Source organism: Gobio gobio, assembly GCF_949357685.1.
Source record: "Gobio gobio genome assembly, chromosome: 20".
NCBI classification, from domain to species: domain Eukaryota; kingdom Metazoa; phylum Chordata; class Actinopteri; order Cypriniformes; family Gobionidae; genus Gobio; species Gobio gobio.
Window position 1 is genome coordinate 8,723,957 of NC_137113.1, and position 16,844 is coordinate 8,740,800.

At 38.5% G+C, this 16,844-nt stretch overlaps 1 long non-coding RNA gene across 2 annotated transcripts; it reads right to left on the reverse strand.

Moving 5' to 3' along the window:
• Window positions 1–272: 272 nt before the first annotated feature.
• Window positions 273–5,148, reverse strand: LOC307144148. 2 transcript variants are annotated; one of them, XR_013818678.1, is made up of 5 exons: window positions 4,885–4,958; window positions 3,013–3,065; window positions 2,192–2,358; window positions 1,400–1,635; window positions 273–825 (listed from the first exon to the last, which is right to left on the reverse strand). It is a non-coding gene; the product is annotated as an uncharacterized lncRNA (long non-coding RNA). The 2 variants fall into 2 exon arrangements; XR_013818679.1 differs by having other exon boundaries at window positions 431–825; window positions 1,465–1,635; window positions 4,885–5,148.
• Window positions 5,149–16,844: the final 11,696 nt, after the last annotated feature.

The window sequence follows — 16,844 nt, forward strand, 5'->3', positions numbered from 1 at the left end:
TATACACTGTTAGACATTTATAAGAGATTTTACAGTAACTTACTGGCAACACTGTTGCCAGTAAGTTACTGTATTTGAGATTTACAGTACAATAACCGCATTTCAGTTTACAGTAACTACATGTTACTGTAATTTTGTAATACAGTACTGTTACTGTAAACCTTGGTTAACAGTGCATTAATCCTAATCCTATTCAATAATTAATACTTACTGAATTACATTAATTCTTACATTAATCTATCCTAGAGAAGTAATCCAAACAGACAATTATTATGAAATATAAAATTCTTTATTTAAAACATTTTAAGTGCTTTAACTTAAACATGTAAATGTGTGGAAAAAGTTCACTTTAAAACATCCTCGAATCAAATCTTATTTTCAGAAAATTATGTATAAAAGTAATCAGAGTGCATTCAATATCACTTATTTTACATTTTATTTACATTTACATTTATGCATTTGGCAGACGACTTGCATTGCATTCAAGATACACATTTTACATTTTGTCAGTTCTTGCTTTCCCTGGGAATTGAACCCATGACCTTGCTAGCGCCACACACTATTGTTTGAGCTACAATTTTAAAAACTCTGCAGAAAATAGTTGGTAGAATACTGTAAATAGTTGGTTGAAGAATACTGTAACTTTGGTGCAAAATACACATATACATGAATAAAATATAAACAAAGAGCAAATTAATTCTGAAACAAGTTATCACAACACAACACAAACACAAGTTTCATGTCTGTACCGATCTGTGTCATCTTCCACATTGGATGATTTCAAACAGGAACCAGGATTCTGCTCCATTATGGCAAGAAGTCCCTCTAGATAAGAATGATATGAAGTTAGTCATACAATTTGAGTATACACAAACATTTTACACTGTTGGAATTTAATAAAAAATAATAATCCCATTACAATTCATCATAATGGTAAAATACTATTTTATAGACAGTTAACACTTTGAGGTACACCTAGCTCAACGTATGCTGTCTAGTCTAATCCAGTCCTGCAATGCTTTCATGAAGATGTGAAATGAAATGTTCAGTTTTTGTTTTAGCTGGTGATTCAATGTTATGAATATTTTGAAGAATGTACTTTGTAGTGATGCTGAACCTGATTGCATATTAGAGAGGTGTCTCTGTTATTAGCTTAACAAAATTGATATTGAGTAAAAAACTAAAGAAAACTGTTAGTACATAATAGTAGCAGCAGCACAAACTACATGCTCCAAAAAAGTAATATTACTGAATCACCTCAACATGATTTCACAAACTATTTAATCAAAAACAACAATGTAACCTTTTATTGCAGGATGGATTACATGTATACTGCATTAGCTTTAGTAAGGTATCCTCAAACTTAATGCTGCATTCACACGGGACGCTTCTCATTTACTTTGAATGGGTGACGTCATGCGTTGCTGAACTGAATTGTGGGTTCCGTCGCGCCGCTTCACTCACGTTGCAAGCGGCAGAAGTTGAAAGGTGTGTTGGACATCAGCTGTGGCTGGAAGCAACCAATCGGCGAGAGTAGCCGCGTGCAGGCGGGGAGGAGCTGCAAACGGAGACGTGAAGACTGACACTTTCTGCTTCCCGCAGTGATGCTTGCACTGTGTTTGCACACTTTATCAGCTGAAGTGAAATAAATGCAATATTTGTCAATGCACAGATGTTTCAGAGACATTTTTTGTCATGTAATACTTTATGCACTACTTAATACAGCGTGTGTTTGTACAAGAATAAAGTTAACATACAAGCCTAAACTATCAATGAAGTGGGGGTCTACGTTTTTCATCTGTTTTATTTTGATAAACATGACAATATAACAACGCAACTACATGAAAAGAGATTTAACTGTTATAAAAAAGAGATTTGTGCGCATTAGAGGAACTGAAGGTTTTAGAATAAATACGAAACACATGTGATCGCTGTCATGCGGAGAATCTGGCCAATCGTGGAACAGCTATGTCATAATCAAAGTCTGTGCAGTCGCTCTGGAGAAACTGCACCGGCTGTATTAGCCGACTGCTCTCGAATTGCTCTCGAGGTGCTTTGATGCCATACGTCACTGTCACGTGGCGTTGGCGCTATCTCAGGTCAGACAAAATTTCTAACCGGCATGACGCCCTGTGTGAATGCAGCGTAAGTGTCTGTGTACATTACATATCCTATTAAAAAAGTGTCTCACCTAGTCCAAGTTTTTCCATTCAAACTCCATTAGGTGGCGAAGGAAGGATGACACTCTGTTGTTGATTACAGTTGTCTTCCTGTTCACAACTTCCCCGGTCTTCCGACTCACTCTGGTTTTGGTGGTGCATCTTGTTCCCTCCTCTGGGTTTTTCCTCACGAAAAAAACTTAAAGCAAGAGAAAATTAAGAGAATAAAGATATTTTAAATTTCATCACCCTTAGTGCCTTTGCTTTAAATGTTTTTGGTAACACTTTAGAATAATGGTCCGTCATTAAACGGATAGTTCACCAAAAAAAAAAAAAAGTAAATTCTGTCATTTACTCGCCCTGTTGTTCTAAACCTTTTAAAGAATTTTTGTAAACAGACAATTTTGAGGCACCATTCACTTCCATGGTAGGAAAAAATTACTATAGAAGTGAATGGTGCCTCAATCTGTTAGGTTACAAACATTCTTCATCTTCTTTTGTGTTCAGAAATGTATTCAGGTTTGCACTTGAGCAACATTATTCTAAAGTTTTGCCATGTTTTTTTCATAAATTATATTTCATCTGCCAAAATCATCCAAAAATTGTCCAGGACTGCTTCAATTCCAGAAAATAAAATTATAATCTGTCAATCCTGGACAAACACAGTTTTGTATTATTTTAGTATAATATAATTTATGAAAAAAAACATGGTACATGGCTAGTTACAGCTAAAAAGAGGTGGAAAAACTAAATAATTTTGTGATTCTGTTAAACAGACCCGACTAAAACATACAAGAAAAACTTTGAATTATCAGTAATATGTGGAGAAACAAAGAGGACTAACGTTACTTACCGTTGTATGAGTTCCAGTGTCGCACAGCACAGGCAGGCTCCTGGTATTCTTATCTAAAATGTAAAATAAATAATGTCAATCCAAATGTAAACTTTGTTTGTTAACGACATTATTTTTGCAACTAGTGGCCAACGTTAATTTACTAACTAACGTCGTCCTAAATGTACGCTTAATATGCTCGATAAACAAAATCTTCATTGTATTGGTAAAGTTAATTCAATAAACTCACTAACGTTAAGTCTTTTAAAAAATAAAACGTTAGGTTTATGTTACCTCAGTTTTAGTACCAAAGCTGAAGCAAATGATAACCTAACGTTATGTAAAGTATGTTGTCCGGGCCGTGAGCTCTCTCCTCGGGCAGTAACGTTACACACGACGCTGGCTGCACTGGTTCCTAATCTAATTCAATAAACTCATTTTTTTTTAAATAAAACGTTAGGTTTGCCTCAGTTTTTAACAGCAAAGTTTAAGCAAATGATAACCTAACGTTATGTAAAGTATGTTGTCCCGGCCGTGAGCTCTCTCCTCGGGCAGTAACGTTACACACAACGCTGGCTGCACTGGTTCCTAATCTAATTCAATAAACTCTTCTTTTTTTTTTTTTTTAATAAAACGTTAGGTTTGCCTCAGTTTTTAGCAGCAAAGTTTAAGCAAATGACCGGACTGTCCGGTCCGGACTGTTACCCCTTTTCCACCAAAGCAGAGCCAGAGCTAGATCGGAGCCAGAGCCTAGTTTCTAATCGGTTCTTTGTGTTTCCACACCCAAAGCCCTAGCTCCGAGCCAGGAAAAGTGGTTCTTAAGTAGCACCAAAACATTGCTGGGCTAGAACAGGGCTAGAAGTAAGAACCGATTACGTCAGGCGCTGGGGGCGGGGTCAACAAGATGAACACAAACTTGAGATCCGCCATTGTGAAATAGCAGCTAATGGAGCTAACAGCTACTGTTCGTTTGTAATCTCCGTCTATACAAATTACGGCGAACTGCATGAATGCGTTGGATTCGCTGTGTTTGCGTTGTGTTTTGATGCCGATGTAGGATCGTAAAGCCATGTGAATCAATAGTAACGCAACGTTTGCATTGTTGATGGAAGGCTTGTTCGCAGCGGTGCTGTGCAGAGACCGATCGCCGTATGATAACGAGTCCAGCGAGAGCACATGACTCCTTATGCTTTTGATTCACTCATGCGTTTTTATATCATATGTGGATCGGTCTGGCAAGCGCTGATGCGTCTCGAACAAGCCTGGTGTGTGTGTGTGTGTGTGTGTGTGTGTTTCCCGGCAGGGTTGCTAGGTTTTCACAACAAACCCGCCCAATTGCTACTCAAAACAAGCTCAAAACAAGCCCAATCGCGTTCCAGGGGGGATTCCCCAGTAAAAATCACATTTGGGGGTAAAATATGTGTTTTTTGGCATGGTTGCCTACTAAAATTCGCAATATGGGGCTAAATATCACATAATTGGGGTCGCTTCATCCCGTGGACATGAAAAAACAGCCCGCGGCAAAACCACGGACTTGGCAACATTGCCGCTGCCTCGCTAGCTTTGCTGAGAGAGATGAGACGTATACAGTGACGTAAGACCTGGCTCTGTTGTGGCTCTCAGCCCGTGGAAAAGCAAACGGTTCTTAGAAAGCTCCACAGTCGAACCAACTATGAACTGGGACTAGCTCTGGCTCTGAATTAGCTCTAGCACTGCCTTGGTGGAAAAGGGGTATGTGAGCTCTCTCCTCGGGCAAAACTTACAACGCTGCACCGGTTCCTAATCTAATTCAATAAATTCATAAAACGTTAGATTTACCTCAGTTTTTAGCACCAATGCTGACAAGCTAAAATTGGGGTGCAGACAACCGCGGCTAGTACAAATCACACTTACCTTGCTTGTTTGCCCTTCTCACGGGGGATGAAAAAATCTTCGCAGGGTGTCCGGACACAGCTCTCATGTTCTCTGGAACCGTGAGCTCTCTCCTCGGGTGAAACTTTCAACGCTGCACTGATGGTTCCTAATATAAATCTAAAGCAAATCCTGTCGATCCCAATTGTGCCAAATAGGCCGTTGTGGTAAATACAGTATTATACTTTATTTTTAAAAAATACAGGAAATCACTGTATTTGGTGTTTGACGTCATAGAAAATACCCATGATGCAACGGGAATTACAGTTATTTACTGTAAAGAGAATTTACAGTATTATACTGGGTGATATATAGTAAATAACTGTACAAATTACAGAAATGTCTAACAGTGTATTTAACAAATATGACATTTTATATCATAGTTATGCTGATGATACGCAGTTGTACCTGCCTTTTAAACCTGCCGTTTACTCCAGTAAAGAGCCTGGGGCAGTTTTCATCCTGTGTAAAAAGTCATGCCACTAACCTAGGCGGATGGTTATGTGGATGTGGATGTGGATGTGGATGGATGCATGGATATTGCTCCAAACCTTTATGCTGTTATTTTTTCTTAATCACCAAATCATTGTATCCTTAAACTAGAAGAATCATGAGTCATTTCTGTAAAAATAAATAAATAACATGATTCCTGAGTGTACTCTACTCTAACAGGAAATAAACTGTTTTCGTTTCAGAATGAATGATGAGAGACATCGAGCACTGTTGACTTTTTAAAGTGCTGGACATGAATGATTTGGTAGTCAAACTTCTGACCAGGGCAAATGAACCAGCCGCTATATAGCGAAGTCAAATGCAGCAGGCTGTCATAATGATGGATATCTGCTCTTATAAGCAGGAATGATGAAGCACAGAACAATCTGTTTATGCTGTTTTCATTAGCAAGTTCAATGGCAGCTAAATGTATTATACCTTGTTCACATCCTCACCTGTATAAATATAGTATATAAGGCATCTCAGAGGGAGGAACCTTTTCTTGAAATTAGTTTGGTTACATTTTCTGTTAACTATAAAGTACTTTCTAAGATGCGAGATCAATATTATTGTGTATGCATGATGTATTGCATTGAAAATAGTATGCCAAATGTGTCCAGATGGCATAGTTTATCCGGTGAGTCGCAGTGTGCATCCATGCATGCTTTTACAGCTATGCATAAGTCAAACAGGTTAAATGAATGTGAGTAAATGATGACAGAGTTTTCATTTTTTTGGATGAACTATCCCTTCACCGCTGGCAAAATGGGCTTTCAATAAAACTTGGCTGCCTATACAGTAGAAAGGCGAAACGATGTTTGAAATCGGTGCTACCTGAATAGAGAAAACAGAGAGAAAAAAAGGCTGTTGTCTTCCCTTTTGACAAATAGGTAGGAAAACTTCAACACACATAATGCACTGGGCATGTTGCCATCCAAGTCCTCTCCCACCAGTCTGCCATGGATACGCTTACTACCGCTTTGTTTTAGTAGGAAATACTTCTTAGTAAACTTTTAGTAACAATGGTGTTGACTTGTATTGGGTCCCGGTTGCAAGAATTCAATGAGTAAAGGTTTAACAGGAGTGAGTTACTTTCAGTTTCCAGTAAAGGATCCAGTGTGTTGTAGGCAGTGGCTAAAGACAGCAAAAAATACAAAGAGAACACCATAAACTCCATGTTTGTAGTCAACATTTTAAATTGGATGAACTCCGTGTTTTAGGCCAAACGGAGGACAAAAACTGGAAGAAACTGCCATTCTGTCAGTTCCGCCCAACCCCCGAAGCAAAATGCCATCACGAACAAGTAAGAAACTTGTTGCCATACTAGAAACTTGTTGCCATCCATTTTTACCATAATGCAGACATACAATAACATTTTCAGCGATAATAAGTGTTCTGTTGAATCGACTGTCCATTGGCGCGGATACAAATATGTGGAAATCTGTAGTTTTTTGCTGACAAATAAACATTAATTTCTTGGTTCAGTTAATATGGAGAATGAGTAAACATTGTTCATATACATTGTAACAATACAAAGCAGGTAGAAAATTGTTGAAGTTACACTTTAATTAGTCTCGCGAAGCCAGACCTTCAGACTGACGGCAGAATGTCAATGTCAAATTTATTTCTAGAGCACAGTTTAAAACAACTTAAAGTTGACCAAAGTGCTTTACATTAATACACAACATTCAAACAAAACAAAACAATAGAAGGTCTGGATCCAAAGTAGCTTATATTGGCTGAGGACCACCCAGAGGCTGTCTGACTGACATGTGTCTCTTCATTTGTCCCATGACATGATTAGGGCTGTGAAACATCTGTAATATCCCTATAATAACAGACCATGTGTCAAACTCCAGGACGTATTTTAAAGTATCTATGCCACAAACTTTGCATACTTTTTCTTCAATAAGGGGGTTTCAAGGCATCTTTGTTTCCAGGCGGACCGTTAATTAACATGACACACGCATCTCACGGAAATCCTGCAGAATTCAACCAATAAGATGACAACTTTGAAACTCCTGACGTGTTTCCAATTTTGTTTGCCATTTTGCATCAGACCAACAGTCCAAAGGTGTGACATCTGAGGCTGAGACTAAACTTTAAGTGTCTCGCTTTAACCGTATTCACCCTGTGTGAACTGGGATGCAGTCCAGGACAGAGACACAATTGTAGGTGTGTGGATCTATTGTATTGGCAGACAAGTCACATAGTAAATCTGTTGCCCTTCAGGAGCATTTAAAGAGACAGATGTCTTTGCCCTCAGAATACCCTCAAATTGATTATTAGTAATGCAATTAGCTAACTGAAATGCAAGCCTGTGTTGGTTTTAACTACATTGGTATGAATTATAATCAAATTACAGTCAAATGGAAGCAAAATGCTTTAATAGAGTATAAGACATTATGAAATAATCAAAGCTGAAATGATGCAAGCTTGAGTCTCTCTTCTAGCCTCTATTTTGTTCTCACAGCTCTTCAGGGACACTTTTGAATGCCAAGTACATGCTGAAACAGGCAGAACTATGAGGCTCAATCTCCTTCTGCTACTTCTCACAGCGTGTAATTTCACTAAAGACATGCTGGCAGTTTCCTGGGAACACAAACCTAACTTAATAATAATAATAATACACTCAATCAAATATATGCTATATGCCTATTGTTTTGCTTCTCAGGAGCTCAGACATATTGGAGAGTCAGTGCTTCTTTAGTTAAGTCTATCTTTATTGCTCTCGTGTTATTCATGTAATTTACTTCTTAAAAAATATGTTTAATACCTTGTCTTGGCTTTATATGTCATTATAAGTAGATTTTATGGGAAGTACTCCAGGGAGGGAAGTTTTGAAGTTTTGAAATTGTTCATTTTTATAGCACCTTAATTATGTTTCAAAGACTAAGTGTTGTGAACGATTTTTATGGTCGCTAAGATTTTGTATGTTTTTGAAAGTCTCTTATGCTCACCAAGGATGAATTTTTGTATCGGAAATAAAGAGAATAGTATGTAAAATATTATTACAATTCAAAATAATATATAAATAATGTATTTTAAAACCTTATTTATCCCTGTGATGAAAAGCTGGATTTTCAGCATCATTACTCCAGTCTTCAGTGTCACATGATCCTTCAGAAATAATTATAATATGATGATTTGCTGCTCAAGAAACAATTATTATTATTGTCAATGTTGAAAACAGTTGTGCTGGTTATTATTTTTGTGGAAAACAAGCTGCACTTTGTAACTTTTCCGTCCTCTAGAGGTCGCCTATTCAAAACAAAGGCATAGTTTGATGACGCCAAGTTTGAGTACGGATTCATGGGAGATGTCGTCTTCACCTCACAGGGGTGAAAAAGAATCGGGATAGGGCTCGGATAGAAATCATGTTCATGGATGAGATTATTACTGTTACTGTAGTAGGAAGCAGAGCAGGACCGAGTGTTGTGGGAGCTGAGCAAGGCCGCTGGAGCGATTGTTAATAAGAAAAGGGGAACACCGCAAGCAGAGGGACTTTTATTATGACAGTCGCCGGCGCCAATTCCGCTTTTCCAGTCATAAGTATGAGGTAACGCAGCTCTGTTTATCATGTTAGATACATCTGAGTGCATTAAAAATTAAGTTATGACGTTACTCTGTGCGTTCGCTCGGCGACTGCTATGACACTTGTTCACACTTCAGTAAGAGTAAAGCGTTTACTGAAGAAATAAAACCGGAAACCGAGGTTAACGCAGATATGACGCAATTGACAGGCGACTCCCTCACACGTCCCGGTTCCTTGGTTAAAATAGCAATTTTCTCACGATTTACAAATAGTTGGAAACATTTGGGATATTGTAACTACTCAACTGAACAAAATATATAACACTGGCCTAGTGGTTTTTGGATATTTTACTGAAAAAAAATACATAGTGCACCTTTAAGTTCTTTCCAGGATTGTTTGATGAATAGAGAGTTCTAAAGAACAGCATTTATTTGAAATAGTTGAAATCTCACATTATACAGTAAATGTCTTTACTGTTACTTTTGATCAATTGAATGCATCCTTGTTAAATGAAAGTACTAATTTCATTCTAAAACTTACTGACCCCAAACTTTTAAACGGGACTGTATTATTGACTGTATTATTTCTTGTTTACAGGGCTTAACATTAACACCCGCCATTGGCGGGGTATTTCGGCTGTGGCGTCACTCCCACTAGCCACTTTGACGGTTGAACTTAGCCTTCTGAAAAGCCATCTGTTATAATAGCGTTGCGCATTATAACCAATCACACGTGTTTCTATTGAGTTTATGAATGCGATGTCTAATAATCAGAGCCGTTCCGTTCAGATTAGCTGGGGTTTTATTCAGAGCGCGCTCTCGCTCACTGAAATCTGCACTCAAAGAAGAGATGAACGTGCGATATACGCAGGAGATTCATTCATCATACAGTGGTCGACTGTTTTTGTTCTATTTCAGCAGGGAAAATAGTTTCAAACAAACACAGCAGAACCATAGTGCATCTGATATGACTGGCATAAAGTTGGCTTGCCTTTCGATATTCGCAAATTTAGGGGCCGTCTCTAAAGTTATATCAGCATTGGTATACACATCTTCAATAGCATTTGAAGAAAATGACTTAAGGCCTGTACACACCGGGACGAATATTGTTTGCGCTTATCGCCAGCATTTTTCGAGGCGTTTTTCCAACCGTCTGCCGTTTTGCGCGTCGTGTGCACACTCACATTGGCGCTCTTTATTTAGTCACAAGGCGTTAAACGTCGACGAAAAACGCGTGTGAAAATCGTCCCGGTGTGGACAGGCCTTTACAGTCACAAAACCAAGTGTTCATATGCGTGTCAGGTATGAAGCACACCATTTTACGATTTTTGATATTTAATCAAATAAACTGTCAAATCATATGAAAATATGGATATGCATAGCCTGACAAGGGAACACACCATTGGCAGGGCTCAATCCAAGGGGCGGGATAAACAGTTGTCTTTCAAATTCCCTCTGCACGCAATAGGATAGCGCTACAACCAACCAGAGCTACAGAGAAGGTGAAGCGGAGCTAGTTGATAGATTAAACTTTCGCTGTATCCGATCGGCAAAACTCCGAACACATCTTCCTTTCTTAAAGCTACACTGTGTGATATTTTCCCCAATCTAGTGGTGAAAAGGTATATGACCATCCAGTGAATTTTAGTTTCTGTTCCTCTCAATTCCGATTACGTTTTAACTCCTACGGTGGCCGATTTAGTCCAAGATTAACTTGGCTTCCAGTTCGACCTTGTCCACATTCGACACGGTGCCATCGAGTGTTAAAACGCGAAAGGCGAAGCTTGAATTTACAGGTATGTGCCTCTTTGGCTAATGTGCTTTCAAGATGGAGGGGCAACATGGTGACCCGCATTAGAACCCCTCACCCGTATGTATTTTCAATGGCATATTATAAACTTACGAGAATACTTTATTACTTGAAAGAAGTAAATATAAATTAATGAGCACATATATTTTTGAAAGAACTAAGTGTTTTTAGCTAAGAATATACTAAAAAAGTTACACAGTGTAGCTTTAAGTATGACTTCAGTGCCGTTCTTTGTTCTTTTCTCAAAGAAAAGCTTAACTTCAAGTCTTCCAGAGTCACGCCCAAAGCTGATTCAAAGACCGCTGTTCGCCAGCTTCATCTGTGATTGGCACAAATATCGATTTCGATCTTGATTCGGTATCAATTCATATGTATACTGTACATAACGAAAATTAAGTTTGCCTTAGCACTATTTTAAACTTTTCGTGGGTTAAATTATGTGCTTGAATTCATTAATATTATGTATATAAGTATCTTGTAAGTATATAAGTATGCTTATATAAGTATCATTAAAAATATTAGGATGTAAGTTATTAACGTTTTAAAATTTCACATTTAAAGAAATCTAGTGTTTGATCATATCTAAATATTTATTAAAATGCAAAACCTAAAAATAAGTAAGCAGTTATGATCTGCAATACTTTTTTGAGCAACTAGAATAGATACATGTATATTTATTAAAGAGCCATACAGGCACCTGGTGGATAATGGCATTACAAATTAAAATTAAATTTTTTCTAGCCACAACATGACTCTAATTTGCCTCTTTGATTTGGAATTCTCTATTTTAACCTTAATTACTACACTAATTGTAATATAAATAATACAAATATTAGAAGAAAAATATTTTAATTGGTCATTAATTGACAATAATTATTGCACAAATAGCATTTAGTCCCAAAAGATCTCCTCAAAATATTCAATAAATATTATTGAACTAAAATTGTATTTAATTGAAAAATAGTTAAGGTGTATGGTCACATTTGACCATCAATGAGTATGAGTGTGACCAATTAGTAAGGAATACCTGAGGGCTAAATACAAGAAAAACATTAACATTGATGTTAACAATGTTGGATCTCCATCACTCTCCTTAATAAAATGATCCTGTAAATATGGTTGACGTAATAATCAATGCACACTATGCTGTACTGTTTACCAAAACTTGCTGCAAATACCTGTATAGTGAAGCTGTTGTCTATCCGCTTAAGCCATTCAAATGTATTGACACAGCGCTAGAAGTATTGAGCGCTCCATGAAGCACGTGACCGCGAGATGAAAGCATGTCGCAGCGGCTCTGGCTTTTGTTGTGCCTCATTAAGTGCACCAAAATTATATTTATTGTTTGAATTTCGTATTAAAGCTAAAAAACTAAAAAAGTAAAAGCTTAGACTTTGTTTAATATCAAAAGCAGGTTTGGCAATTTGGCGTGAGATTAAGTTGGGCAGAGTGAGACCGTGAGACAGAGCCTGGAAGCGCGTGTCTCACTGCAAATGCGTGAGAGTTGGTAACCCTGATTTATAGTGACTGTGAGAGATAGGACAGAACACTACATGCAGAAATGGATGGAATAGGGTTGCGAGCCAGGTTTGAACTTATGCCACCCGCCTGAGCTCCATGACTTAATATACTGTGGCACTCTAACTGCTAGGCCACACTTTTATGCACCTTCACTTTTATCTATTTGTAAAGTTTGTATGTGGTGCTCTATGTCTTTTTCTATCTATTCTTCCATTAATTGAAGCATCACGTCTGGTATTTTACAGTAATATCGGTGGACCGAACAATTGTCAGACGTAAAGGGTGACAGTGCACTAGAGCTCTGCGTTGAGTAATCACATGAACGGGAGCTGGCGGGACGAGATAAAACCACCAACAATGAGCACAGTCGCTCGTCTCTCTCTCTCTCTCTCTCTCTCTCTCTCTCTCTCTCTCTCTCTCTCTCTCTCTCTCTCTCTCTCTCTCTCTCTCTCTCTCTCTCTCTCTCTCTCTCCATTCTCATCTTTCTTGCAGTTTGACAGCTAATCACAGCCTATCGGAGAGCAATTCCTAATGTGCGCTTCCCCTTTAGCCAGCAGGGCTGTGCAGTTCCTTTCACAACACGCAAATGTCAAATACTCTGATGGTGAAGTGTGTAAGTGCATGTTGGGTGTCAGTGTGTTTTTATGCGTTATCCTTGCTTTAATGACATGTGAGCGCAGTGTCTGTTCTGTTTAGGACCATGTTTTCAAAAACCCTGTCATATCAAAGCACATATTTTCTCTCTGTGTATGCAATTATACCTGAATTATACCTAAATTATATTTAACTCCTGAAAAGTTTAACACCTGAAAAGTTAAATTACACGTTACTCAGAGACTGACATATTTGGCTTGTCAAAAATGTTACCCTTAGATTTTGCAAAAAAAAATTGTTGACTTTTGACAATCAAGTAAAAAATTTTTACTAGAAAAGGAGAGGTTTTTGATGAAAAACAAAGTTAGTTTTATTGTCTTATTTTATTTAAACCCATGAAAATGTAGATCCTGTTATACACACACACACACACACAGACACACACGTCTGTTTCGCTGTCTTTGTGGGGACTCTCCATAGATGTAATGGTTTTTATACTGATTTCTGAAGTTCTTGACAACGTATTTAAGGTAAAAGAAGCTATACAAGAAATTAAGCAAACAATTCAGTCAAACATACAAAGTCAGTGCTCTAGTAGGCTACAACGGTAAAGTTAAATAGCCTAAATATACACTATATTACCAAAAGATTTGGGACGTCTGCCTTTACATGCACATTAACTTTAATGACATCCCATTCTTAATCTGTAGGGTTTAATATGGAGTTGGTCCACCCTTTGCAGCTATAACAGCTTCAACTCTTCTGGGAAGGCTTTCCACAAGGTTTAGGGTTTGTTTATGGGAAATTTTGACCATTCTTCTAGAAGCGCATTTGTGAGGTCAGGCACTGATGTTGGACGAGAAGGCCTGGCTTGCAGTCTCCACTCTAATTCATCCCAAAGGTGTTCAATCGGGTTAAGGTCAGGACTCTGTGCAGGACAGTCAAGTTCCTCCACACCAAACGCACTCATCCATGTCTTTATGGACCTTGCTTTGTGCACTGGTGCGCAGTCAGGTTGGAAGAGGAAGTGGCCATCCCCAAACTGTTCCCACCACGTTAGGAGCATGTAATTGTCAAAAATGTCTTGGTAAGCTGAAGCATTGAGTTCTTTTCACTGGAACCAAGGGGCCAAGCCCAGCCCCTAAAAAACAACTCCACACCATAACCCCCCCTCCACCAAACTTTACACTTGGCACAAAGCAGTCAGACTCATCTATCAGATTGCCAAACAGAGAAGCGTGATTCGTCACTCCACAGAACACGTCTCCACTGCTCTAGAGTCTAGTGGTGGTGTGCTTTACACCACTGCATCCAATCACTTTGTGATTGAAGGCTTGGATGCAGCTGCTCGGCCATGGAAACCCATTCCATGAAGCTCTCTACGCACTGTTCTTGAGCTAATCTGAAGGCCACATGAAGTTTGGAGGTCTGTAGCTATCGACTCTGCAGAAAGTTGGCGACTACTGTGCGCCTCAGCATGCGCTGACCCCGCTCTGTGATTTTACGTGGCCTACCACTTCGTGGCTGAGTTGCTGTTGTTCCCAATTGCTTCCACTTTATTGTAATACCACTAACAGTTGACTGTGGAATATTTAGTAGTGAGGACATTTCACGGGGAGGACATTGGAACACCTATATTGTATGATTTGGAGGGATGTCCCAATACTTTTGGCAATATAATGTATAAAGTTATGAATATTCACTTTGCCCTCACCCAAAATGATTTGCCAGGGAGCAAATTATAGATTCATGAGACCAAAGATCGCCCATTAGATCTACACAAGATGAATTATATCTCATGTTTAACCACTACAGAGACATCAGAGCCAGCATTAAACGTCAGAAGGACTAGCCAAGATAAGGCTGCTCTCTGTGGGATTAATGAGCACTGAGCGCCTGGTGGTCGACTGGATCTCACAACTCCGAAAACGGCAGATCAGATTTTCAAATTGGCGCTCTCTTTATAAATAAACCACAGATTTGAACTTTAAACAACTACATTCTCACCTGAAAATCTCTTAAAACTACATTTCGTGACACAATAAAAGTAGTATTTTTAAATTACGCGGGTTTCCTCAGCCGCTATTGATGCGTGCTGGTTGGTGCGAGATGCATTCCGGGATACCTGGCTGTCTGCACAAGTCACCTCTCGATATATCCTCGATAAAAGGGGCGAATCAAGGACACATCCGGGGATTTGAACTGTACTTGGTTAGATGTGAACTTTGAATTGATACTTGGGTAGCGACTAATGACATTTCACACGTCCACGAGAACACAAGTACAGACAAGAACGCATATTGAGAAACGGCCATTCTGTATGATTTATAAACTTGTATTCTCAATTTAGGTCCCCACGGTGACACTAGTCTCCATGAGTCTGTGTGCATTCAGGTTGAAGTCCACACACATTTATTTAATCAAAAATACAGTACAAAAAAAGTAATGTGAAATAGTATTACAGTATACCATTATACAATTGTACCCACCACAAACTTTTGAAGGGTAATGTATAAACAATTTGAGTTGCTTAAATAATAATAATAATTATGTATTTCTAAGTGCAAAAAAAAAACATGCTTTATATATAATGGCACATTACTGATATGCAGTGTCAAACTAGATGCTCAAACTGGTGCCATGCAGTACTGGAATGATTGTAGAGTTGTGATTAAAACGTTAAAAGTTAAGTTGATCACTCAAAGTTGTTATCGTGTCTTTTGAATAAGCATGCTGAGATGTCTAAACACTGCATTAGCACTGACCCAAATCATGCAGAAACTGTGCCAGACTGACATTGTCCTCACTTGCTCTTCGCCATCACGGGATAATTACTTTTAATGCCGATTCTGCTGGTTTGATGAGAATTAATGTTTGCTGTTATGAGTTTTGTCAGCGGACAGTTTATCCTCTTCCAATTTTAAATGTAGAATCACTAGCGTGTGAGATGTTGACAACCAAATGACACATCATTCGACAGTCGGATATTTGTCACGCAGTTGGCATTGAGGGGTCGCCATAAAGCACGTTCCTCTATAAATATTACATACTGAAAAAAAAAGTATTTTCAAAGTACATTTATTGACGTATACATAATAATGTTAGTGGTTGATGTGTATAAGAGTTAAAAATATATAATGCGTGTACCTAATATAAATATAGAATATACAGTGTGTGTCATTATGCCTTCAGTGTCACATGATCCTACAGAAATCATTCTGCCATGCTGATTTTCTGCTCTAGAAACATTTTTCATTAATATTAATGTTGTGCTACTTACATTTTTTTGTGGAAACCGGGATACTTTTTTCGGGATTCTTTAATAAATAGATTGTTTTTAAATATATGTCTCTTTTTTTTGTAAAAAATGTATAGTTATTGCTACTTCTGGTAACACATATGGCTTTGACATGTAGAACTAAACTAGTTTTTCCTTAAAAGTGTCAATGTTTAGAAGCAAAGCAAGACAGGGAAAATGTGAGCATGTGATGTTTTTTGGAGAGGTAACCAGCTGGCCTTCGACCTATTGTTGTGCATATGTTTGTACACATGGGAGATTTCCGCCCCAAATGAAATCCACTCCAGTTTCTTTGGTGTGGCAGATGGAGGCTGTAGGTATTCTGACATCTCAATGTGAAACGAGTCAATAGGAAGAGGAAGCCCCTGTACTGGCATGAGAGTTTAATGCCATGTGTGTGTGAGAGGTGTCAACATGCTTGATGATAATCACATGGTCATTGACTGGAGCCGGCTGTGGGATCAATAGAGTTGACACATGGCTGCCTCCAGGCCAGATCATAATCCTTCATCTGTCACTCATTTCTTCATACCTCACCGTGGAACCGGTGCCGAAAGAGCGGCCAGAATCGAGCTGCTCAAGCCTCCTGCCGGTACGCACGTTCAGGCTCTCTGAATTCATTGCTGCTATATTGGCATCTTACGGAGGAGGATGAGGGATTAGATCAAATTTAATTACTTTCTCCCACAAAGC